Source organism: Orcinus orca, chromosome 17, assembly GCF_937001465.1.
Source record: "Orcinus orca chromosome 17, mOrcOrc1.1, whole genome shotgun sequence".
Classification (NCBI taxonomy): domain Eukaryota; kingdom Metazoa; phylum Chordata; class Mammalia; order Artiodactyla; family Delphinidae; genus Orcinus; species Orcinus orca.
Genome location: NC_064575.1, coordinates 28237214 through 28264971, shown reverse-complemented (window position 1 = coordinate 28264971; position 27758 = coordinate 28237214). Strand labels below are relative to the sequence as shown.

At 38.6% G+C, this 27758-nt stretch overlaps 1 protein-coding gene across 3 annotated transcripts in view; it reads left to right on the top strand.

Moving 5' to 3' along the window:
• The first annotated feature begins 15183 nt into the window (after positions 1 to 15183).
• Positions 15184 to 27758, top strand: part of CA1 (carbonic anhydrase 1) — a 47303-nt gene continuing 34728 nt past the window's right edge. Inside the window, exon 1 of one of the 3 annotated variants that reach the window (XM_033439813.2) lies at positions 15184 to 15318. The gene's annotated coding sequence lies outside the window, so the exon portion shown is untranslated. The remainder of the gene's footprint in view (positions 15319 to 27758) is intronic. The other 2 variants (XM_033439812.2, XM_033439816.2) reach the window with 2 other exon arrangements.

Genomic DNA, 27758 nt, shown 5'->3' with positions numbered 1-27758 from the left:
CATAGTAAGTGATTAATAAAATAATCTTGAATGAACTAACAAGACAGTAATATCGGTCTCTCAGAGTTGTACTTATAGTTTTCCAAATCATTCTCTTCATCTCAGCTGTGCTTTTGGACATTCTGTAATTCTCTGTCTGGGATTATCTCTGCTTTTTCTCACTATTTCACCTAGTTAACTTGTACCTGTCCAAATAAATCTCTCTTATAATAGCCCTCTACCCCAGCCACCCTGCAGTCTAAATACTATTTTTAAGCAGCCTGTGCTATGTCCATTATTGAAATAATCATGTCTCCACCTTATCTGCCTGTTAGAGTTCCAGGAATGAGTTCCATGAAGACAGGGACAGTGTTTCATTCCTTTATTTATATACTTTTCTCAGGTACAGATGTCAAGTTAATTAAACCCCTCTGTTCAGGGAAATGGAATAGAGACTAAATATTAGGAAAAAAACCCACTGAAACACTGAAAAGATAAAATAGTCAGAGCTTCAGCTGGACAAACCAAGGAAAAAAGAGAGAAGACTCAAATAAATAAAACTGAAATGAAAGAGGATGTTGAATTTTGCAGAATAATTTTTCTCCATCTATTAAGATGATGATACAATTTTAACTATTAAATTGATTTGCAAAACTAATACCTCAGAAATGTGAAAGTTCATGAGACTACTATGAATAATTATGTGCTAATAAATTGGACAACCTAGAAAAAATGGACAAATTCCTACAAACACATAATCTACCAAGATGGAATTATGAAGAAATAGAAAATCTGAACAGACCAATTATTAGTAAGGAGATTGAATTGGTAATCAAAAACCTCCCATCAAAGAAAAGCTTAGAACCAGTTGGTTTCACTGGTAAATTCTCCAAATATTTAAAGAAGAATTAATGTCAGTTCTCAAACTCTCCAAAAAATTGAAGAGGAGGCAACACTCCAAACTCATTTTAAAGGCCTGATACCAAAGCCTGATAAAGACACTACAAGGAAAGAGCTAAAATCCAATATCTTTGATGAATATAGATGCAAAAATTTCAACAAAATACAAGCAAAATGAATTCAATAGCACATTAAAAGGATCATTCACCATGATCAAGTGGGATTTATTCTTGGGTTACAAGGATGGTTCAACAAACACAAATCAATAAGTGTGATGTACCACATTAATAGAAAGAAAGATAAAAATCATATGATCATCTCAATATATGCAGAAAAATAATTTTTACAAAATTCAACATCCTTTCATAATTAAAAATTCTCAACAAATTGGGTGCAGAAGGAACATACCTCAATATAATAAAGCTCATATATGACAAACCTACAGTTAACATCATACTCAATGGTGAAGAGTGAAAAGCTTTTTTGCTAAGATCAGGAATAAGACAAGGATTCCCCCTCTCACCACTCCTATTCAACATAGTATTGGAAGTCCTAGCCAGAGCAATCAGGCAAGAAAAATAAATAAATAAATAAAAGGCATACAAATCAGAAAGAAAGAAGTAAGACATCTTCAATCTGTGGTTAGTTGAATCCACAGCTGCAGAACTCCCTAAGACAGAGGGGTGACTGTAGGCAACTGATATTTGACAAAGAAACAAAGGCAATACAATGGAGCAAAGATAGTCTCTTCAACAAATTGTGCTGGAACAAGTGGACACCACATGCAAATAAACAAATCTAGACACATAACTTACACTCTTCAAAAAAATTAACTCAAAATGGATCAGAGACCTAAATGTAAAATGCAAAACTATACAACTCCTAGACGATAACACGGGCAAAAATCTACATGACCTTTGAAATGGCAATGGCTTTAGATATAACACAGAAGTCACAATCCGTAAAAGAAATAATTGATATCTGGACTTCATTAAAATTAAATACGTGTGTTCTGCGAAAGACAGTGTCAAGAGAATCAGAAGTTAAGCCATGGACTGGGAGAAAATATTTGCAAAATACACACCTGATAAAATATGTACTGTTATCCAAAATATAAAAAGAACTCTTAAAACTCAACAATAAGAAAATAAACAGAAGGGAGGCGCTTCAAGATGGTAGAAGAGTAAGAGGTCGAGATCACCTTCCACCCCCAAATGCATCAGAAATACATCTACATGTGGAACAACTCCTACAGAACACCTACTGAACGCTGGCAGAAGACCTCAGACCTCCCAAAAGGTAAGAAACTCCCCACGTACCTGGGTAGGGCAAAAGAAAAAAGAAAAAACAGAGACAAAAGAATAGGGATGGGACCTGCAGCAGTGGGAGGGAGCTGTGAAGGAGGAAAGGTTTCCACACACTAGGAAGCCCCTTCACTGGCGGAGACTGTGGGGGGCGGAGGAGGGGAGCTTCGGAGCCTCTGAGGAGAGCACAGCAACAGGTGTGTGGAGGGCAAAGCGGAGAGATCCCCGCACAGAGGGTGGGTGCTGACCAGCACTCACCAGCCCGAGAGGCTTGTCTGCTTACACGCTGGGATGGGTGGGGTGCGGGAGCTGAGACTAGGGCTTCAGAAGTCAGATCGCAGGGAGAGGACAGTGGTTGGCTGGGTGAACAAAGCCTGAAGGGAGCTAGTGTGCCACAGCTAGCCAAGAGGGAGTCCGGGAAAAAGTCTGGAGCTGCCGAAGAGACAAGAGACTTTTTCTTGCCTCTTTGTTTCCTGTTGCACGAGGAGAGGGGATTAAGAGTGCCACTAAAAGGAGCTCCAGAGAAGGGTGCAAGCCGCGGCTACCAACGCGGACCCCAGAGATGGGAACGGGATGCTAAGTCTGCTGCTGCAGCCACCATGAAGCCTGTGTGCGAGCACAGGTCACTATCCACACCTCCCCTCCCGGGAGCCTGTGCATCCTGCCACTGCCAGGATCCCGTGATCCAGGGACAACTTCCCCGGGAGAACGCATGGTGCACCTCAGGCTGGTGCAATGTCACGCTGGCCTCTGCCACCGCAGGCTCGCCCCGCACTACGTACCCCTCCCTCCCCCGGCCTGAGTGAGCCAGAGCTCCCGAATCAGCGGCTCCTTTAACCCCGTCCTCTCTGAGCAAAGAATAGACACCCTCAGGCGACCTACAGGCAGAGGCCGGGGCCAATCCAAAGCTGAACCCCAGGAGCTGGGCGAACAGAGAAGAGAAAGGGAAATCTTTCCCAGCAGCCTCAGGAGCAGCGGATTAAATCTCCACAATCACTTGATGTACCCCGCATCTGTGGAACACCTGAATAGACAACGAATCATCCCAAATTGAGGAGGTGGACTTTGGGAGCAATGATACATATATTTATTTCCCTTTTTCTCTTTTTGTGAGTGAGTATGTGTATGCTTCTGTGTATGATATTGTCTGTATAGCTTTGCTTTTACCATTTGTCCTAGGGTACTGTCTGTCCGTTTTATTGTTTGCTTTTTTTTAGTATAGTTTTCAGTGCTTGTTAACATTGGTGGATTTGATTTTTGATTTGGTTGCTCTCTTCTTTATTTTTTCTTTCTTTTTTTTATTACTTTAAAGATGTTTTTAACAATTATTTTTTATTTTAATAACTTTTATTTTATTTTACTTTAACTTCTTTCTTTCCTTTCTTTAGTTTTCTCCCTCTTATTCTGAGCCATGTGGATGACAGGCTCTTGGTGCTCCAGCGAGGCGTCAGGGTTGTGCCTCCGAGGTGGATGAGCCAAGTTCAAGACATTGGTCCACAAGAGACCTCCCAGTTCCACGTAATTTCAAACGGTGAAAATCTCCCAGACATCTCCATCTCAATGCCAAGACCCAGCTCCACTCAATGACCAGCAAGCTCAAGTGCTGAACAACCTATGCCAAACAACTAGCAAGAAAGGAACACAACCCCACCCACTAGCAGAGAAGCTGCCTAAAATCATAATAAGGCCACAGACACCCCAAAACACACCACCAGACGTGGACATGCCCACCAGAAAGATAAGATCCAGCCTCATCCACCAGAACACAGGCACTAATCCCCTCCACCAGAGAGCCTACAGAATCCATTGAAGCAACCTCAACAACTGGGGGCAGACACCAAAAACAACAGAAACTATGAACCTGCAGCCTGAGAAAAGGAGACCTGAAACAAAGTAAGTGAAGCAAAATGAGAAGACAAAGAAACACACAACAGATGAAGGAGCAAGGTAAAAACCCACCAGACCTAACAAATGAAGAAGAAATAGGCAGTCTACCTGAAAAAGAATTCAGAATAATGATAGTAAAGACGATCCTAAATCTTGGAAATAAAATGGAGAAAATACAAGAAACATTTAAAAAGGACCTAGAAGAACTAAAGAGCAAACAAACAGTGATGAACAACACAATAAATGAAATTAAAAATTCTCTAGAAGGGATCAATAGCAGAATAACTGAGACAGAAGAATAGATAAGTGACCCTGAAGATAAAACAGTGCAAATAACTACTGCAGAGCAGAATAAAGAAACAAAAGAAAACAATTGAGGACAGTCTCAGAGACCTCTGGGACAACATTAAATGCACCAACATTTCAATTATAGGGGTCCCAGAAGAAAAAGAGAAAAAGAAAGGGACTGAGAAAATACTTGAAGAGATTATAATTGAAAACTTCCCTAATATGGGAAAGGAAGTAGTTAACCAATTGCAGGAAGCACAGAGAGTCCCATACAGGATAAATCCAAGGAGAAACACGTCAGGGCACATATTAATCAAACTATCAAAAATTAAATACAAAGAAAAAATATTAAAAGAAGCAAGGGAAAAACAACAAATAGCAGACAAGGGAATCTCCATAAGGTTAACAGCTGATCTTTCAGCAGAAACTCTGCAAGCCAGAAGGGAGTGGCAGGACATATTTAAAATGATGAAAGGGAACAACCTACAACTGAGATTACTCTACCCAGCAAGGATCTCATTCAGATTTGATGGAGAAATTAAAACCTTTGCAGACAAGCAAAAGCTAAGAGAATTCAGCACCAGAAAACCAGCTTTACAACAAATGCTAAAGGAACTTTTCTAGTCAGGAAGCACAGAGAAGGAAAAAACCAACAATAACAAACCCAAAACAATTAAGAAGATGGTAATAGGAACATACATATTGATAATTAACTTAAATGTAAATGGATTAAATGCTCCTACCAAAAGACATAGACAGGCTGAGTGGATGCAAAAACAATACCCATATATATGCTGTCTACAAGACACCCACTTCAGACCGAGGGACACATACAGACTGAAAGTGAGGGGATGGCAAATGATATTCCATGCAAAGGGAAACCAAAAGAAAGCTGGAGTAGCAATTCTCATATCACATAAAATAGACTTTAAAACAAAGACTATTACAAGAGACAAAGAAGGACACTACCTAATGATCAAGGGATCAACCCAAGAAGAAGATATAACATTTGTAAATATTTATGCACCCAACATAGGAGCTCCACTTTCACCAATGAACAGATCATCCAAAATGAAAATAAATAAAGAAACACAAGCTTTAAATGATACATTAAACAAGATGGACTTAATTGATATTTATAGGACATTCAATTCAAAAACAACAGAATAAGGTTTCTTCTCAACTGCTCATGGAACATTCTCCAGGATAGATCAGACCATGGGTCACAAATCAAGCCTTGGTAAATTTAAGAAAATTGAAATTGTATGAAGTATCTTTTTTGACAACAACACTATGAGACTAGATATCAATTACAGGAAAATATCTGTAAAAAATACAAACATATGGAGGCTGAACAATACACTACTTTATAACCAAGATATCATTGAAGAAATCAAAGAGGAAATTTTAAAATGCCTAGAAAAAAATGACAATGAAAACACGATGACCCAAAACCTATGGGATGCAGCAAAAGCAGTTCTAAGAGGGAAGTTTATAGCAATACAATCCTACCTCAAGAAACAAGAAACATCTCAAATAAACAACTAAACCTTACACCTAAAACAATTAGAGAAAGAAGAACAAAAAAACCCATAGTTAGAAGAAGGAAAGAAATCATAAAGATCAGATCAGAAATAAATGAAGAAGAAATGAAGGAAATGAGAGCAAAGATCAATAAAACTAAAAGCTGGTTCTTTGAGAAGGTAAACAATATTGATAAACCATTAGCCAGACTCATCAAGAAAAAAAGGGAGAAGACTCAAATCAATAGAATTAGAAATGAAAAAGGAGAAGTAACAACTGACACTGCAGAAATACAAAGTATCATGAGAGATTACTACAAGCAAATGTATGCCAATAAAATGGAGAGCCTGGAAGAAATGGAGAAATTCTTAGAAATGCACAACATTCCAAGACTGAAGCAGGAAGAAATAGAAAATATGAACAGACTAATCACAAGCACTATAATTGAAACTGTGATTAAAAATCTTCCAACAAACAAAAGCCCAGGACCAGGTGAATTCTATCAAACATTTAGAGAAGAGCTAACACCTATCCTTCTCAAACTCTCCCAAAATATACCAGGGGGAGGAACACTCCCAAACTCACTCTACAAGGCCACAATCACCCTGATAGCAAAACCAGACAAAGATGTCACAAAGAAAGAAAACTACAGGCTAATATCACTGATGAACATAGATGCAAAAATCCTCAACAAAATACTGACAAACAGAATCCAACAGCACATTAAAAGGATCATACACCATGATCAAATGGGGTTTATCACAGGAATGCAGGATTCTACAATATACACAAATCAATCAATGTGATACATCATGTTAACAAATTGAAGGAGAAAAACCATATGATCATCTCAATATACAGAGAAAGCTTTTGACAAAATTCAACACCCATTTATGATAAAAACCCTCCAGAAAGTAGGCATAGAGGGAACTTACCTCAACATAATAAAGGCCATATATGGCAAACCCACAGCCAACATCGTTCTCGATGGTGAAAAACTGAAACCATTTCCACTAAGATCAGGAACAAGGCAAGGTTGTCCAGTCTCACCACTCTTATTCAACATAGTTTTGGAAGTTTTAGCCACAGCAATCAGAGAAGAAAAAGAAATAAACGGAATCAAGTCAAAAATAAGAAGTAAATCTGTCACTGTTTGCAGATGACATGATACTATACATAGAGAATCCTAAAGATGCTACCGGAAAATTACTAGAGCTAATCAATGAATTTGGTAAAATAGCAGGATACAAAATTAGTGCACGGAAATCTCTTGCATTCCTATACACTAATGATGAAAAATCTGAAAATGAAATCAAGAAAACACTCCCATTTACCATTGCAACAAAAAGAATACAATATCTAAGAATAAACCTACCTAAGGAGACAAAAGACCTGTATGCAGAAAATTATAAGACACTGATGAAAGATGATACAAAGAGATGGAGAGATTTACCAAGTTCTTGGATTGGAAGAATCAACATTGTGAAAATGACTATACTACCCAAAGCAATCTACAGGTTCAGTGTAATCCCTATCAAACTACCAATGGAGTTTTTCACAGAAGTAGAACAAAAAATTTCACAATTTGGAAATAAAAAAGACCCCAAATAGCCAAAGCAAGCTTGAAAAAGAAAAACGGAGCTGGAGGAATCAGACTCCCAGACTTCAGACTACACTACAAAGCCACAGTAATCAAGAGAGTATGGTACTGGAACCAAAACAGAAATATAGATCAATGGAACAGGATAGAAAACCCAGAGATAAACCCACGCACAAATGGTCACCTTATCTTAGATAAAGGACGCAAGATTATACAGTGGAGAAAAAACAGCCTCTTCAGTAATTGGTGCTGGGAAAACTGGACAGCTACATGTAAAAGAATGAAATTAGAACACTCGCTAACACCGTACATAAAAATAAACTCAAAATGGATTAAAGACCTAAATGTAAGGTCAGACACTATTAAACTCAGAGGAAAGCATAGGCAGAACACTCCATGACATAAACCACAGCATGATCCTTTTTCACCCACCTCCTAGATAAATGGAAATAAAAACAAAAATGACAAATGGGATCTAATGAACCTTAAAAGCTTTTGCACAGCAAAGGAAACCATAAACAAGACAAAAAGACAACCCTCTGAATGGGAGAAAATATTTGCAAATGAAGCAACTGACAAAGCATTAATCTCCAAAATTTACAAGCAGCTCATGCAGCTCAATATCAAAAAAACAAACAACCCAATCTAAAAATGGGTGAAGACCTAAATAGACATTTCTCCAAAGAAGATATACAGATTGCCAACAAACACATGAAAGTATGCTCGGCATCACTAATCATTAAATAAATAGAAATCAAAACTACAATGAGATATCATCTCACACCATTCAGAATGTCCATCATGAAAAAATCTACAAACAATAAATACTGGAGAGAGTTTGGAGGAAAGGGAACCCTCTTGCATTGTTGGTGGGAATGTAAATTGATACAGCCACTTTGGAGAACAGTATGGAGGTTCCTTAAAAATCTAAAAACAGAACTAACATACGACCCAGCAATCCCAGTACTGGGCATATATCCTGAGAAATCCATAATTCAAAAAAGTCATGTACCACGATGTTCACTGCAGCTCTATTTACAATAGCCAGGACATGGAAGCAACCTAAGTGTCCATCAACAGATGAATGGATTAAGAAGATGGGGCACATATATACAATGGAATATTACTCAGCCATAAAAAGAAATGAAATTGAGTTATTTGTAGTGAGGTGGATGGACCTAGAGTCTGTCATACAGAGTGAAGTAAGTCAGAAAGAGAAATACAAATACTGTATGCTAACACATATATATGAAATCTAAAAAAAAAAAAAAAAAAGAAATAAAATGGTCATGAAGAACCTAGGGGAAAGTCGGGAATAAAGACACAGACCTACTAGAGAATGGAGTTGAGGACATGGGGAGGGGGAAGGTAAGCTGGGACAAAGTGAGAGAGTGGCATGGACATATATATACACTACCAAATGTAAAATAGATAGCTAGTGGGAAGCAGCCACATAGCACAGGGAGATCAGCTCGGTCTTTTTGACCCCCTAGAGGGGTGGGATAGAGAAGGTGGGAGGGAGAGGGATACAAGAGGGAAGAGATATGGGGATATATGTATATGTATATATATAAGTAATTCACTTTGTTATAAAGCAGAAACTAACACACCATTGTAAAGCAATTATACTCCAATAAAGATGTTAAAAAATAAAGAAGAGATAAGAAGGTAAAAGCCAAAAAAATAAAAATAAAAAATAAACTCTATTTTAAAATGCACCATGGGACTTCCCTGGTGTTCCAGTGGTTACGACTCTGCACTTCCACTGCAGGGGGCATCGGTTCAATCCTCGGTCAGGGATCTAAAATCCCATATGCTGCGTGGTGCAGCCAAAAAGAAAAAAAAAATGGGCCAAAGACCTTAGCTTACACCTCACTAAAGAAATATACAGATGGCAAAAAACATATGAAAATATTCTTCACATAATATGTCATCAAGTAAATGCAAATTAAAACAACAATGAGATTTCACTACATATCTATTAGAAGAGCCAAACTCCATAACACTGACAACATCAATTGCTGGCAAGTAAGTGGATCAACAGCAACTCTCAATTATTACTGATGGGAATGCAAAATGATACAGCCACTTTGTAGGACAGTTTGGTAGTTTCTTATAAAACTAAACATACTCTTAGCATTTTATCCAGCAATTGTGCTCCTTGGTATTTGTTCAAATGAGTTAACTTACATCCACACAAAAACCTATTCATAGATATTTATAACAGCTTTATTCATAATTGCCATAACTTGGAAGAAATCAAGATGTCCTTCTTTACATAAATGCATAATTAAACTGTGATTCATCCAGACAATGGAATATTATTCAACACTAAAAAGAAATGAGCTATCAAGCCATGAAAAGATATGGAAGAATATATATATATATATTACTAAATGAAAGAAGCCAATGTGAAATGCTTAAATATATATTACTGTAAAGTGAAAGATATATATATATATTACTAAGTGAAATATATATTAAATATATATTACTTAAATATATATTACTAAGTGAAAGAAGCCAATCTGAAATGCTACATACTGTCTGATTTCAACTATATGACTTTCTGGGAAGGCAAAACTATGGATACAGTAAAAAGATTAGTGGTTGCCAGAGGTTAGATGGGGGAGAGATGAATAAGCAGAGCACAGAGTATTTTTAAGACAGTGAAAATATTCTGTATGATACCATAATGATGGATATATGTCATTATATGTTTATCCAAACCCATCAAATGAACATAAACCCACAACATCAAGAGTGAACCTCAATGTAAACTGTGGACTTTGGGTGATTATGATGTGTCGATGTAGGTTCATCTATTGTAACAAAAGTACCACTCTGGTGAGAGATGTTAATAATGTGGGAGAGAATATGTGTGTCTGGGTAGAGGATATATGGGAATCTCTGAATGTTCCCCTTAATTTTGCTGTGAGCCTAAAAGTCTCTTTAGAAAGTAAAATCTTAATGATAAAAAAATACAAAGGGTCATTAAAAAAAATGGAGGCTTACCATTGGTCATCATGATCTAAATGCTGTGGTTTCTCCCATCAAAGCACCCATACCCAATATTGTTGAGATGACTGAAGACAAAGGCACTTGGGAAATATTTTGCTGTCATTGACCTAGCCAATGTGTTTTATTCTGTTCTTATACTGAGGCTTCGCAGACTCAATTTGTCTTCTTTCAAGGTACGCAATATACCTTTACTTATTTATCTATGGGATATTTAAACAGCCTTGTCATGGTCCATAACCTTTGTCACCAAGATCTGGATAATGTACCTACTTTGTTTCTACTCACCGCTGTCATTATATATGTGATATTCTCTTAAAATCTCAATTACTAAAGGTCATCCAGGAAGACCTAGATGCCACGGTGACTCGGTTTCAAGTCAGAGGTTGGCTATCACCCCACATAATGTTCAAAGACCAACAACTTTTATAAAATTCCTGGGTAATAGCCAAAGTTCTTGCTTTTGGTCTGGCCAATAGAAGAAGAACAATTTCATTATCCAGGATAATGAGCCATAGGGGCCATCCATTTGGCAAGAGCTGATGAGTATTGTCTTAAGATCTGGGTCACCTATGTCCCTGCTCATACCAAGGCCAACAGTACTGAGGCTCTTTTCAATGAACAAGCTGACCCATCCATGATAGGTTGTCCTACAGGCTCAGCATGCATCCACTTGCTAGGGGACCCATTTGAACCTAAATTTCCATCACCTAAAAATTTTCTATACTATTCAAGCAATAATGAATGGATGATTAATCCAGCCTTTCAGTCTCAACCCCTCAAGGAAATTGAAATTCTTGCTCCAGGGCCATTTCCACAGATGATGTGGACTACCAAGAAGGGAGATGAGCAATTCCACTTGATAAATTAAAATCACACTTAAAAATAATGTTAGAACCAACACTCTACCCCATCATGATAAAACCAGAACCCCCTCCTTGGTAATAATTCATGCCAGACAGAAACACCAAGCAACAAAAAACCTTTAAGATGTAGCTGTACACCATTCTGTTGGATCTTGGTCTTATTATGGGTTTAGGTACTTTCATTGGTTTGCAATCCAGACACACAAACCCTCCAAATAAGCCATTATTTCAACCAAATATGGCAAATTCTGAGGCCCAAATGCCATTGAATTTCAATAATGCAAACCCTGTAGCCCCAAATCTCAATGTCTTGCCCAACACCAACCAAGAAAAAAATAACTGAGACAAAAACCCCATAGTAATTGGTTAAATTAGGGGGCTTGTCTGAAGCTAATACTGGAGCTCCAACCTCAGCCATGGATATTTTAATTGTCAAACCATCTAAAAGCTTAACCACATGGACCCAAATCAGGCCTTATGATTTAAAACCTGTTTGCAGCAGAACTCCTCTCATCACCTATCTGGGCAAAACCTTGGACAACTGAGAACTTTTAGATTCAGCTACTTTTAAGTGGAGCTTTAATTATGCCTGTCATGTTCTGGCACTTTGCTCTAATGACAGCAGTATCATGGATGCCAGCATCATGCTAGCTCTGCACCCACAAAACTTTTGACTTAAAAGATATTTGAAAATGAAGCTTCCAGGGCCCAACACTATCTTCACATTCTACAAGCTGCTCAGCCTCAGTTTAAAACCATAGAGCCACAAAGATATGACCCACCGCAACCTGAGTGCATATCTACATGGGAAGGATACTGCAGTATCACAGTGCCCAAGAGATGACTTCACCTCTGCCTCTCAACCAACAACCAGGAGTCCCAACTACACCAGAACTGGGAAAGCCTCACCACCCACAGAAGACCCAGACTCTTGATTTTTCCAATGATTTATTACTATTGAGTCCTGCTATAAAAGGTGGGACCCATCAGACTGGAGTGACTTTCCAGATATAGCAATTTGCTTGTTGCATGACCCAACTCTACATTTTGATACTTGTAAAACAATAAGTTCTATCCCTATGATTATAATTCAACCTATACCATGCTAAGCCCCTATGGGACCAAGTCCAATATCTTCACAATGCTCCCAAGATTCAGGTTGCTCTAATACCATCCACCGCTCTTTCCTAAAGGGCAGCCTTACCAAAGTATCCACACTGTGTGCTCTCCTAGCTTTAACAGGAGAATTCTTCTGGCCTCTCAGTGTTCAAACCATGCATTCCCCTTCATCCTCTTCCCCTCCCCCTCCACAGTTTTCAGCACCCACACCCACACCTTAGTCTGTCTATGCCTAAGTGTCTATGCCTCTTTCCCTCTAAAGAACTATAAGGCAAGTAAAATGCAAAACCAATACCCTAGACTCTTGAATATTTACACATCTATCATAGGCATACATTTGACTGAAATAGCCTCTCAGGCACTGACTACCCATAACTGTCAGACTTGCTATCAATCTGCTTCCACATATACCACACCACACATTTATTCAGGTGATATCTGGCCCAGAGAAGGAAAATATTGGGAAGTAGCCATCTCCCCTGATTCTGCAGCGCTCCCTCATGGCAAGTCACTGCTGTCATATTTCCTCAGTACATACCATGTAGGCGCTACTGACCCTCAACATATACTCAGCAAAAATTGCTGTCTTCCTCCAGTCCCATTCTTTGATAGTTACCATTTATCAAAATCAAGGTACAACTTTTCAATTTAAAGGCAACAGCACAGAACTACACTGTGGTCCTACGAACGAGGGTCTCATCTCCTCTACTTTGCCCTTCCATTACCTCCCAGCCACAAGACACATGGATGAACTCCAGCCTCTAAGGATCTTCAATTTATATAAACTTTAATAATTTTTCCTGACCCTGGCCAAACATCATCGACGTGCAGCATTTATACCTGTAATATTGGGATTCGCCACTACTCTGGGACTTGCTGGAATGGCCACATGGTTAGGCCATTGCTCTAACCCAACAGTCAAAAATCATTGAAACTAACCTACCAATGTCTGAAACTCTAGTATTTCATATTTCTAAAGTACAACAAATATTAAGCCTGCTTAATCAAGACCAGAGAACCCTGGCAAAAATAGTTTTTGACAATAGATTTGCCCTAGCTTGTCAAGGAGAAGTTTGTGATGTTATTAATACTTCCCTTTGTACACGGGATAAGAACACTAATCTAGTGTCCACTCAACAGAAAGCCTGGACCACAAAATCAACATCCTAAAAAGCATAACTTGTGCCTTTAGCATACTCTGTAATCAACCAAAATATTACTGGAGGCCTCTTTCATGGCTGATTTATTCTTCTGGCTAACGTCAAACAAACGTGGAGCCTGGCTGCAAATCAGCCTTTCGGGACTCTTCATATTTTTCTTGCTTCTGCTTTCATTTCCTCCTTTTTACTGTCATAATGAAATGTTTTCTGTGTTGTTTAGGGCAACTTATATCCTACTCTCTAGAGGTCTCCTCTGCTATTCAGGCCACTCAAATACCCAAAATAATTGAGCTCAAAACTGATGTCAATCAATATATTTTTTCATTTACTCAGTCCTATAAAACACACAATGCAGTTTCAGAATTATTACACCTCTATCACTGTGAACAACAAGCTTACTAATTAGGGCTCAATATTTTTTAAGTTCTTTTTACCCTTAGACTGAGGGAATATAGTCAAAGTGCTGTGTTCAAAATTATTTGTTTTTGTTTTTGTTTTTCTATGTGAGGTGTTGTTCATTGGAAATACACTTGGGGTTTTTTATATTTACATTCAATTTTACTTTTTTCTCCAGTTTTGCTGATTTAATTTATTTTATTAATATGCATATTTAAAAATTCCAAAATCAAAACTATGCAAAACACACATGTAAAGAAGTGTCATTCATTCCTCACTCCTTTCTCCTTATCTACAAATCACCATCTGTTGGTAACCAATTTCTTATTATAATACCTTTCCAGTTTTCATTTGCAAAAATAAGGACTATATATGTATAAACAAACATGCGTACATGCATAGTTCCTCTTAATTTCTGACATTAAAAAGCATGCTACGGCTTCCCTGGTGGTGGTGCAGTGGTTGAGAGTCCGCCTGCCGATTCAGGGGACATGGGTTCGTGTCCCTGTCCGGAAGGATCCCACATGCCGCAGAGCGGCTAAGCCCGTGAGCCATGGCCGCTGAGCCTGCGCTTCCGGAGCCTGTGCTCCGCAACGGGAGAGGCCACAACAGTGAGAGGCCCGCGTACTGCAAAAAAAAAAAAAAAAAGCATGCTAACTTTACTTTTTAAAACAAAAACAATAGTATATGCTGAAAATCACAAATAATTAATAATTCATACACATCACGCTCTTTTTTTGTATAGCTTCATAATATAACATCTTAAGTATGGGATTCAGATTATTTTTGATGTTTTGCAATTAAAAATAATGCTGCAATTTTTAAAAAAAGAAAACTGATGTCAAAACATTAAGGGCTCAACTGAGATAGGTATAGACAAAATTTTTAATTTTAGTTTAATAAACTTTTAATTTATTGTGCTGTCTTGACTCAGTTTTGAGGCCCTGGCTAGAGACTAGACAGCTCCCCTTCTTGAACAACTGATTAAGTCCACACCTCAACCACTTTCCTTATCAGGCTCACACACTCTGGGGCCACTATACACTTATCCTAATCTCTACCAGGCCAGGTACCAGACAACTAGGGGACAAGCCCATGCCCCAGGGCCCACCAAACTTATTAAAATTAGCCAATCCATAGAGAGCCCGGGAAACCTAGCTAACCCCACCCTGCTTGCCATACATTACCTGCACCTACAGCTCAAGCTTGCTGTTACATTGTCTCCAGGTATAACCCACTGTGCCATCCTGCCTGGCAGCCTTCCCTCCTTCGGAGCTGTAAGTAACAGAAAGTTCTGCTTTTCAGTGTGTTGTGCCCCACCACCAAAGGAATCTTTAAATCTTATAAAATATAGTTCTACATAGGCTTTAACTACCATTTAATATATTAAAGCTGCCAAGTTTAAAAATTACTTTTTCTAAAGCTTTTGTATTTTTAGGCAGAAAATACAAATTATACTTAATCCTTGATGAATATTCAATCTAATGTTAATTCCCCTAAACATACAATGGAATTGATAAGCCTGGTTAACTAAAAGTTGCTTTAAATATTTTAAAATATATGAATTATAAATTTAGTTTATTGGAGTCTCTCAAATATTTCAAATGCCTGACATGTTAGTCTTTTACACACTTGACAAGTTAAAGGCCAGGGTAGGGGTGGGGGGAAGACTTTTCTAATAATTAAAGTAACTCTGGTAAAAGTAATAAATCAAATGTATGCATTAGTAAATTATGTTCTCTTAAATGTTTAAACACTGTAGAAACTTAAGAAAGTTCTCTTATACCTTTGAAATAAAATGGCTCATATATAATATTCTAAAATGTCAAGTTCTATTAACTGTTTTGAGCACCTTAAAAATAATATTTCATAGATTATTCCAATGGTTAAAGTATTCCTAAACTCAATACAAACATGTTAATACTGTAGGTTTTATTAATTTCAACTTTACTGTTTTCACTGTTTTGCATAGTCGCTGACTAAATTAGAGAGTAGGGACATATGATCTCGTTGGGCTGAGGTTACTGTATCAGAAGATCAGGGTCAAGGTTGAAATGTCAATTAAAGAATTTGAGGGCTTCCCTGGTGGCGCAGTGGTTGAGATTCCGCCTGCCGATGCAGGGGACACGTGTTCGTGCCCCGGTCCGGTAAGATCCCACATGCTGCGGAGCAGCTGGGCCTGTGAGCCATGGCTGCTGAGCCTGCGCGTCCGGAGCCTGTGCTTCACAATGGGAGAGGCCATAACAGTGAGAGGCCCGCGTACAGCAAAAAAAAAAAAAAAAAAAAGAATCTGAGAGAGGAGCAGGGACACAGTTAGGTATTACCCAGGGCCAGGGAGCCTCCTCATGAGCCAAAGGTCAACATGTGGGTGTGTCCTTGAGGCAATGGAACTTTTCAAGCTCACACCATTTTGTACAACCTTGTACATTATGTGTATCTTTCCCCAGTTTTTAATGTTAATCTCTTTTACAACTTTTAATTGTCTGATTTGTTAGTCGATACTCCCTCTACAGGCTAATACTCTTCACCACTTGACTAAATTTATCTCTTTATTGCATGGTTGGAGTCTGCATGTTTTTATACTTTACGTATCTTGTTCATTATCGATAAACCTATTGTCATTTTATTGACTATTCCCTACCTGATTAACACAATCAATTTGATACTTATTTTAGAATATTACCTCTAGGGTTGCATCAAACTCACGATCTGTAGCTCACCTACATACACCCTTCCGTCTCTGCGGTTTGGGCTAGCAGGTGCCAGGATACAGTCATCGTACGGGAGTCTCCACTGTACCTTGGAGTTCCTGGCTGCAGTTCATCCATCTTATCCAAACATCCCCTCAATACCATGCATCTTATACCTCTTGAAAAGACATAAATCCATTGAAAGCATGGAGCTATTGCCTTGGGAACTTTTGCCTATTTTATTCTTTGCTTCTGTCATGCCAACATTTGTTTTAATCTTTTAATTTGTTGTAAATATGTGTTATAAACATAACGCTTTCTTTAAAAAAAAAGGAGTAAACAGATCTTTTATGGCACCATTGGGCAGGGTAAGGCAGGTGGGCAAGATGTGAAATTAGAGGTGCTTAGTGATAATTTTCTGAAAGTGGAGATGAAAGGCTTGAAATACGACAGTGCTATCCTAGTAAAGGTCAGCACGAGGTAGGTGAATTCCTCCAAAGCCTTCCTTGACCCAGGCTGTTCTATGTGTCCTTTGTTGGTGTGACTTTAACATCTAGTTAGGTTTCTCTTGTTGCCTTTGCCTCACTACTTTATAACTGTCTGCAGTCGAATAGTATTGTTTTGAGAAGCAAAAACGTTGAGACCTGGGTAGAGGTGGTGTTAATGTGAAAATATGATGCTTAAGCTTCAGGACACTCCACTTGCTTGAACCCACTTCCAAGATCCTGGAAAGGCCCTAGAAATGTCTTCAGGTGGACATATGTTTACATAAAATTTACAAAAGATATTTAACCACAATTATACTTTGACATCTCACTATCATCAGGCTTCCTGTGTCAGATGTTGTTAGAGAGGCTGCAGGTATTTTGAGATCCAGATGAGGGAATGTTGAATTTTAGTTTGGGTTTAATGGGATATATTTATGTGGTTCACAGTCATTTCTGTATATTGATAATTTATTGCTAGCCATTATGGTAGCATCCACTATGCCAAAACAAACATGCAGAGCCCAAAGTCTTATCAAAATGCAAAAGTGTTCTAACAGCTCCCAGCTCTGGAAACTGGTAGACTGTGGAAGAGAGACTGAAATGTAGAGACAGAGCAGACTGTCGGAAAAAAATTTCAATCACCAAATATATAAAATTGTAGACAGAGAATTTGGTTCTCATCCTAGTCAAGACAGAAATTTTTTTCACTTAGGAATAGATCTGATAGTGCTTTATATACAATTTAAACCACATCATATTTTTTGATGGGAATAATACAAAATTAAATTTATGAGAATCCTGCTTGTAAGGCACAAGTGTGAAGCAGAACTTCAAATGTGTGTGAAGTTTTATGCATCCCATTATCAATAATAAAAAAAATTTAATCAACCAGGCTGGAAGCCTAAATTATCTTTCTATTCTCTCTATAGAAAATGATATACTTTTTGTCATATGAAGAGGTAATTGAAGGTTATGAAACAAAAATGTAAGGAAAAGGTATTACAGAGTTGTATCAGGCAGTTTAATATAAAATACTATATTATTTTTCTGGATTTTGTGATGTTTTGATATTTGCTAAATTTTTTAATGTTTGTTATGACTTTTTTGTCCTGAGTACATATTCACCTTAGTAACTAATTTTTATTATTAATTTTGTATTCTTTTTTGTGAAAAAATTAAATTTACCATTTTAAGTGTACAGTTCTGTGCCATTAAGTACATCGCATTATTGTACAACTGTCACCACTGTATCCATCTCCAGACCTTTTTCATCTTCTCAACCTGAAACTCCATATCCATTAAACAGTAACTCCCCAATTGCTCTTCTCTCAGCCCCTGGTACCACTATTGTACTTTCCAGCTCTGTGAATTTGACTATTCTATGTACCTCTTATTAGTGGAATTATATTTGTATTATTCCTTTGTCCTTTTGTGTCTGGCTTTTTTCACTTAGCATAGTCTTCAAGGTTCACCTATATTGTATCATTCCTTTTAAAGGATGAATAATAATCTATTGTACGTATATACTATGTTTTGCTTATCCATTCATCTGTCAACAGACATGTGGGTTGTTTCTGCCTTTCGGCTATTGTGAATAAAGCTGCTATGAACATGGGTGTACAAATATCTGTTCAAGTTCCTGCTTTCAATTCTTTTAGGTTTATACCCAGAAGTGGAATTGCTAGATCATATGGTAGCTCTATATTTAATATTTTAGGAACCACCATACCATTTTCTACAGTGGCTGCACATTTTATATTCCCACAAACAATGCACAGAGGTTCCAATTTCTCCACATCATTGCCAACACTTGTTATTTTCTGTTCTTTTGGTTTTGTTTTGCTTGGCTTTTGATAATAGCCAACTAATGGGTATGAAGGGTGTTCCATATTTCAGAGGGTCCCCAAAACTTGGGTCTTCCTTGGACTCAGGTCTGAATTTCAGTTCCACCATGGTATATGGTCCATTTACTCAATTTCTCTATGATTTTTGTTTCCTCATTTATAAAATGAGGGTAATAATAAGCCAGCCTCTAGAATTGTTTTGAAGATTTGGTGAAGTAATATATGTGACACCATTAACACAGTGCCTACACTTAGAAAGTAGCAGTACTTTTACTATTATTTATTTACACATCTTTCTCCTGTACTATATTTGAGCTCCTCACTCATATTTTTATCTATAAAACCTAGCTTGGGGCCTGACGCACAGTCAGCATTTAACAAATATTTCATGGTTGAGCTTATATTAGTCTGTAGAACACAGGTCACAATTCTTTTAGCCACTGTGAATATAGGAGTTCAAAAGTTCCTTAATGCAGAACTGAAAGTACATATCAGAATTTTGCTGCTCTGTAATTCACTCTATGCAATTAAGGTCTTGTCAGTATAGTAAACTCTGTATTGTTCTCCTTCTCTAATGCTCACTCATGCTCAGCAAATAGTTTTATTTTTCTCATAAAGTTATAAGTCAAAGAGCCTCTCTGGGTATTACTTTGTACAAATATTTGTCCTGGGTGGACTCTACCTGACTATTGCTCACAAGATTTTGGTGCCCCAAGGGCAGATGAGATCAGTAGCATGTGTTTTAGGGTACCACCTCAGCTGAGCTGATTTCTGCTTAGGTGCACTATATGTGACACAAAAGCCTACAAGATTTGGGGATCCCATTCGTAGGTGGGCCTTAGGGTTCAAAAAAACCCTAAAACTGTATTTGAAATTGAGGAGGGTATGTGAGTCTGAGAATATGTGCAGACATAGATAGGACTTTTATCAGAATCTCAAAGGAGTTCATGACCAAAAAGGATTAAAAATGACAAATCTAGAAGGCCTGGGGCACCTGACCCATTATCAAGTCAGAGTCTGAAGTTTAGGGAAAAAAATAGAGCTCTTTATACAAATTGTGATTTAGGTTCAGGCCTTAGGCAAGATAGGACTAAGCCACAGAATCAGCTCCCAGCCCCAAGTGTCATTGAAACTGGAGGGATAATTTAAATCTCCTTTAAACTTCCTCTACCTACACGTGGGATTGGTCCAGAGCCTGTAGATTGATGCTAAAGATGGTAATAAAGTCATAATAGTTGGGGGCTATTCAAAGAACATGCAGGGATCACACAAGTAAACATAACTTCCAATCAGTAAGGAACATAATAACATGAGTAATGGATGGAGGATGAATGGAGGACGTTGAGATCAATTCATCACAGTGCCAGGGTGCCCATTCATTTCCTCTTCAGGTAGAGGCTGAGAGTATGCTTTTTAAAAAGAACATTGTTCACTTGTTTCCTGTCAAGTACAACCTTTGCAGCATCTCAAATTGGGGTACCTATTACAATGTGAGGGACCCTGAGAAGCGGCTGTGGCCAAAGATCTCTCCTTTTCTAGCCTGTACTAGTCCATGAAAATGTTGTTGAAAATATATTCTTTCACTTGAGTTTAAAATCACTATATAAAATGCAGATGTGACTGAAAGAAGTTAACGTATAAAACCATTTTCTGCCATTAACACAGTGATGTGAATTCATTTCAAGACGGTTAACTTGCTAAAGTTAGACAAACTTGGATACAGGGTTGGAAGGTAGAGAGATGTGTCCTAGGCAGTCCAATGTCCAAAGTAGGATAGACAAGAGGTAGTATTAGAAAACCATAAACTTGGAAAAGAGAGAGTACCATGAAAGATAAAATGGAAGTGAACAAGGAAGTAGGACGGCAAAGTCATTTCACAAATGTGTCAACAAACTGCAATCTTGACCTCTGGTTTCCCTAAAGTAAGAGCTTTCACAAAGTAAACATGCTATTTTAAAGTGTATCTGAGACGGCCTTGCAATTATGATGTACAGTTTAATTGGAACAGGGGAGAACCTCAGAGGAAAGAGCACAGAAAACAGGGTACATACAAGGCTGTGAGAGGAGAAGAAAAGTGGCTACTTGCTTCAAAATATTCTTAGCTGTCCTGGTCTGCCACTGAGCTGCAGCCTTCAAACTCCAACTGCAAGGGAAGCATTTTCTGAGCCTCCTTGGAGAAAACCCATGACCCCAAATCCTCCCATTAAAGCTCTGTCCAGAGACTTGGTACTGGCTCAAGGAGAAAGTCAGATTTAGTTTCTGGGAGGCAGGACCTTGTTGGGAATGTTGTAAGATTGACATGATGGTGACGAGCCTGGAACTTCCTGGTTTGATGCATAGCTATTAGACCTTTTAAGGAATAGGACACTACCCTCCCCCCCCAGATATTACATAATTATATCTATCTGGAGTTTTCTAACATGTTTCTCTTTTTCAAAAACACTTAAATTTTAAGAAAGACAGAGGGTGAGTCTTGAAAAAATTATAAGGAAACCCAAAAGAGCTTACTGTGCATGTCAACTGCCTCAGTTAGAATAAAACACAATCATCAAAAGGGTATTTATGTTTGTTTTATAGAAATAAAATGGAAAAAAATACTTCCATATGCTTAAAGCAGTTATGTACCACAACTAAAGACAGAAAGGATTTTTTTAATTGCAAATGCAATTCACAAATAATCTACCTTCTTTTCCCTCCAATACTCTGTGTTTTTATTTATTTTCTAATGTGAGTAGCTGTAAAAGTTGAGTCCTTCATCTCCTGTTCTTTCCAGTCATATTCCCTTCAAGGCAACAAATGTTACCAGGTTGGTGTTTTTCCACTCACTCTTCAATGAATGCATAAGCATGTATACATGCAAAACGTGTTATATACAAAATCAGGATCATATTATGTTGTTGCTCTGCAATTCACTTTTTTATTTTTACATCTTTATTGGAGTATAATTGCTTTACAATGGTGTGTTAGTTTCTGCTTTATGACAAAGTGAATCAGTTATACATATACATATGTTCCCATATCTCTTCCCTCTTGAGTCTCCCTCCCTCCCACCCTCCCTAACCCACCCCTCTAGGTGGTCACAAAGCACCGAGTTGATCTCCCTGTGCTATGCAGCTGCTTCCCACTAGCAATCTACTTTACGTTTGGAGAGAGTGGCATGGACATATATGCAATTCACTTTTTACACTTAAAATATTACAAGCACGGTTGCCTAGGATCATTATTTCAGTCTTTAGGCTACTTTGAAATGCCTTCTCTCACAAACTCTGATTCAATTAGTGTCCTTATACTTCAAATTATTTTGGTCAATTCTTCAGTAGCATAGAGTTCTAAACATGAGATTTAGGGACCCAAGTCTATATCCATTTATAATTCAAATGAGTATACAAACTAATGATTGTACCACTTTATGCTTCCATAAGAAATATTATCAATGCTTTGCATTTTACCCCCCATTCTTTTGGTTTCTCATTGCTTTGAATTTCATTTTCCTACACAATGGTCACATAGAGAGTCTTTTCACACACTATTGCCTATTGGTGAGCAGAATCTAAAAACTCTTCTTTTGGATGCAAAAGGCAAAAAACACCTCTTTGTGTTTTGTGAGAAAGGGCATGGTGGGCTTCTCCCCTCCTCAACTATGTGGGTTAGCAAATTCTGTACAAAGTTGCAGTTCTTCCCCAGAGCTTCTAGAGTTGATCTCCAAGAAGCAGGCTGCACACTGGAAACTGGCTGATCAAATTTTCTCCAAAGACCAAGGGGGATCCACTGGGCTTAACTGGTTGTCTGCACTCTGAGAGCCAAAGTTTCTGAGTTTCTCACCCTAGTACATCACGCCTGTTTCCAGCCAGAAGCCACTGCCTTCCCCAGTTCTGTAAACATTGATGCCCACGTTTGTGTGTGTTCTTAAGACTTTCTATTTTGGAGACCCACATACATTTCTTATCAACTGGTTGAATCTTGCCAGCAAGGCATTGACAAGGAGAGGGGGTCATGGATTTGAAATCAGATTTTCATCTTTCCCAATTTTTTGTTTCTTCTTCATCTGTGTCTTAAGAGATTATGGCCACAGTTGTTCTCCATGAACTTAAAAACAAATTAACAAGTCCAGGCTATATTGAAGGTGAAAAGGAGAAAATGTTTTAAATATTAAAAGTGGATCAACCCTTTATATATTTATCTAGAATAAAACCCACACAAAGTCTATTAAGTGATTTACCAATTCTTGCAAATGCTAATCTTAAAGTAATATCCTGTGTATGGATGGGTGCAGGACACTGTGATATGAAGACCATATTTGGCTTCCCCGACCTGCAATGTAAAAAATTCATTTTACCATAATAATATTAGGGAGGCTGTGTCCAACCGAGCAGGGTTCACTTTCTTAAGTGATAGAGGTTTATCATGTCAGGTAAAGTTTCAGAATCATTTAATCTCACTTTTCATCATCCATTATGGTGGAGCTGAAGCTATCTACTTCTAGATTTATGTGCCTTTAATTTTTTCACATTGCTACAAAGTGAGGCACCTGTAAGTTTACACCCCAGATAATCCTCTGTTTCTGGAATGTAGAAGTTATTCTTTTTCATAACAGATGCAATATAGTCTGTCAAGCAGATATTATGACTCAATTTAGAGATCATCACCATTGCATAGGCTGAAGACGATCTAACGAATCATCCTGCTTCATGAAGCTCAGCTGCACTTCTGAAGCCAGAGTCTTCCTGGAGCCCCTGCCCCATCTGTACACCCACCTCCCCATCGCTTCTTGGATCTCTTAGCTGTTGTGACTTTTCTCATCCACCTCTTAGCCAAAGAGGGAGGGCAGAAGGCTGCCTTCAGAGCCAAGTAGCAGCTATTGCTGCCAGTACCATGACCAGAAGCTGAGGACCCACCCTCCCCAGCCTTCTCTAGCTACTCTGTCACCACATACTCCTTGACTGGCACAGTGGGGTGGCCAATATTCAGGCTAATATGATACTTTCACCTCTGTCACAATTTATGACATATTAAAAATTGAAACATTTATTCTCCAGTTAGGAGGTTTCAGGTTTCTGGTACTAAGATTAGACCAAGTCTTAGGTAAAGAGACAGTATCCCTTTCCTGAAAATGGAGTGCTAAAATTCTGGCCAATTTTCCTGAGACAAGATGATTCTTAGCTTAGTGTATATTACAACAGTCTTCCTCGATTGAAAATGCTGTCATTCCAGCTCCAGGCACATATTCTGGTGGCCTGACATTGCTTGTTCCCAGCATCACACACATCCCATGGAAATAAATGAACAAACTCAACTCCCTTGTTTATCCATCCAACATCTGACAAATATTTATTGAGGATCTGTTAAGGATAGTGGAAGATTCCTAGCCATCCTATCATCTAGTGGAGAGACAAGTATACACATAAACGTAATCAAGGTTTGAATATGAGAAGTGTCATAAGAAAGATACAAAACAGGGCTTCCCTGGTGATGCAGTGGTTAAGAATTCGCCTGCCAATGCAGGGGACATGGGTTTGAGCCCTGGTCCAGGAAGATCCCACATGCCGTGGAGCAACTAAGCCGGTGCGCCTCAACTACTGAGCCTGCGCTCTAGAGCCCACGCACCACAACTAATGAAGCCCGCACGCCTAGAGCCCGTCCTCCGCAACAAGAGAAGCCACTGCAATGAGAAGCACAGGCACCGCAATGAAGAGTAGCTCCCGCTCACTGCAACTAGAGAAAGTCCACGTGTAGCAATGAAGACCCAATGCAGCCAAAAAACTTGGGAGAGTATGAATTTCATGAAAGTCTTCATTAAGGAAATACTTATCATCTGAGATGCACTTTGAATAATAGGTTGGATTTTCACAAGTTGATATGTGTGTTTGGGCTGAGAAGCTGGGTGTTTCACATGAAAGAGCTGCACGTGGCAAAGCCTGAAGGTGGAGAGAGACACAGAATCAACTTGGGGATAACATATAATCCTCTTTGACTGAAACATAAACAATATGAAGGGAACTAGCAAGATACAAGACTAGAAAAATAGATTGGCAGCCCTTGAATGCCAGGCTGTGCTATTCACATTTTATGCAAAGTATTGGGAAGCTGTTGCAATTTAACAGACCAGGAGTGAGCTGATTGGTACTAGGCTTCAGGGCTATTATTCTCACAGGAGGACTTGAGCTGGATTGGAGGGGAGAGAGGCTCAGGCAGTGAGGCCAGGTAGGATGCAATTTTATGTCAGCAGGTGAGAGGCAGTGGCAATGAAAAGGAAGTGGAAGGGAGGAATGCCAGAGGCGTTGTGGAGATAAAATGGACAGCATTCACATGAGGAAGGCTAAGGAAAGGGAGGGAGAACGTGAGAAGTCCAGGCCTGTGGGCTTAGACCCTGACCCTGGGCTTTGGTGGCAACATTAACCGACATACTGGAGGCAGGAGGAGAACGAGCATGATATCATCTGGAGGCAGGAAGAGCTCAGAGTGAGGGCAAGTCATTCAGTTAGTGCTGATCTTTTAGCAGAAAGATGAAGTAGATAAGTTTTTAGTTAAAGAAGTAACATTTTCATAGCTATGCCTTGCAAGTATGTAAGTCTACACTTTTTAAATGATTAACAGATGGAACACTTGACAACATTCATCACCTGCATGAACAGAAATATTTATCGTGCTGTGCTCCTGTGTGTGACACTCCACCAGGAGCGGGAAAGATATGGGTAAAAGTTAGGGTTTATGGGGAGTGGGAAGGGTAAGCTGGGACAAAGTGAGAGAGTGGCATGGACATATATACATTACCAGATGTAAAATAGATAGCTAGTGGGAAGCAGCCGCATAGCACAGGGAGATCAGCTCAGTGCTTTGTGACAACCTAGAGGGGTGGGATAGGAGGGTGGGAGGGAGAAGCAAGAGGGAGGAGATATGGGGATACATGCTTATGTATAGCTGATTCATTTTGTTATAAAGCAGAAACGAACTCACAATTGTAAAGCAATTATACTCCAATAAAGATGTTTAAAAAAAAAGTTAATGTTTAAATTAACTACTAAGAAATTGGAGTTTCTCCCATTAGTAGTAAAAGTAACAAGGGGCAACCTGAAGCCAAAGTGTTGAAAAAGAAAAGTGTTCCCTTTACTTTTTCCTTAAACTGTGAGGGGATGAACATGCCACAAAACACCAACCATGGTGACTAAGGAAAGCTGTGTCGACTTAACAGCCCTTGTAAAATAAAACTCACATTAAAATCAATCTGACTTACCTTTGTGCTATTGTGCCGCAGGGGAATTAAAGGTGAGCAGTGCACATAAATGACTTTATTGATAATCATTTTGCCAAAACATACATTTTCAGCTCTCCTTAACCACTTCCTCTTATGTGTCTATTATTGATATTTTCTTCAAATATCAGCACTGATATTTTGTTCAAAATAATATATGATATGTTATCTGCCTAGAAAATCTGATAGAATCAATGGGTGACGAATTAGAACTTAGAAAATCCAGTAAGATCACCAGACGAAATAGCAATGTAGAAAAATCTACTCCTTTCTGCTATATCAACCACAGTCGATTAAAAAATATCCAAAGAACAATACTCTTTACAGTAGTAATGAAACTATTACTTTATCATATTATTTCGAGCACCCCTATCCCCGCCCCCAACACACCCATAACACACACAATTATACCTGCATTTTAGAAAGCAAAATCCCTGGATCATTTTAAGCTCAAGATGAAGCTAATTTCCCTGACTCTCCTTCCCTAAATGTGCCAAGCCCATCATGCCCAGGACTGAAATTCATCTCTTTTCCCCATTTAGCCACTTTCCTCCTCAATACACCACCACCACCACCACCACCACCACCAATCTCTGCCACTATTCAATGAATCTTTGCTCCCTAACTGTGGTGGGCTGAATAATGGCCCCCAAAGATGCCCATGTCCTAATCCTCAGAACCTGTGAATTTGTTACTTTACAGGGACTTTGCAGAAGCAAATAAATTAATGATCCTGAGACGGGAAGGTTAGTCTGAATTATCCAGGTGGGCCTGATATAATCACAAGATTCCTTATAAGAGGGAAGCAGAAGAGCAGAAAGAGAAAAGATGCTAAGCTGCTGGCTTTAAAGATAGAGAAGGGGCCATGAGACAAGAAATCCTGGCAGTATCTAGAATCTAGAAAAGGCAAGGAATCAGATCTCCCCTAGAGCCTCGAGAAGGAATGCAGCCCTGCTAACATCTTAATTTTAGCCCCTAAGACTCATTTCAGACTTCTGACTGCATGAAGTGTTAAGAGAATAAATTTGCATTGTTTTAAGCTATTAAATTTTGGGTAATTTGTTACAGCAGCAGTAGGAAACTACTATATTACCTCCATGCATCTTTTGCCATGAACCCCGAACCATGAAACTGTGGGCTGCCTGCTCAGAGTGAGGTAACTTATATGATCAGTGCATAGCTCAGGATGACAGTAGCTGGAGAACCAGTGCTGAGAGCACTGGTTCAGAGAAGAAAGGAAGAAGTGAGATCAAAATAGAACTTCTAGTAAGGAGCCCCCACTGCATTTCAGACATTGTGCTAAATGTTTTACATATATTACCTCTTTGACTTTTTCTCCTTTATTATCTTTTTAAATGTCTTTGAGATATACAGTGCTTGTCTTCTTGAGTATATGTAGTCTTTGATTGTAGTAAGCTCATCATCTGATCATTATTTGTGGGAGTC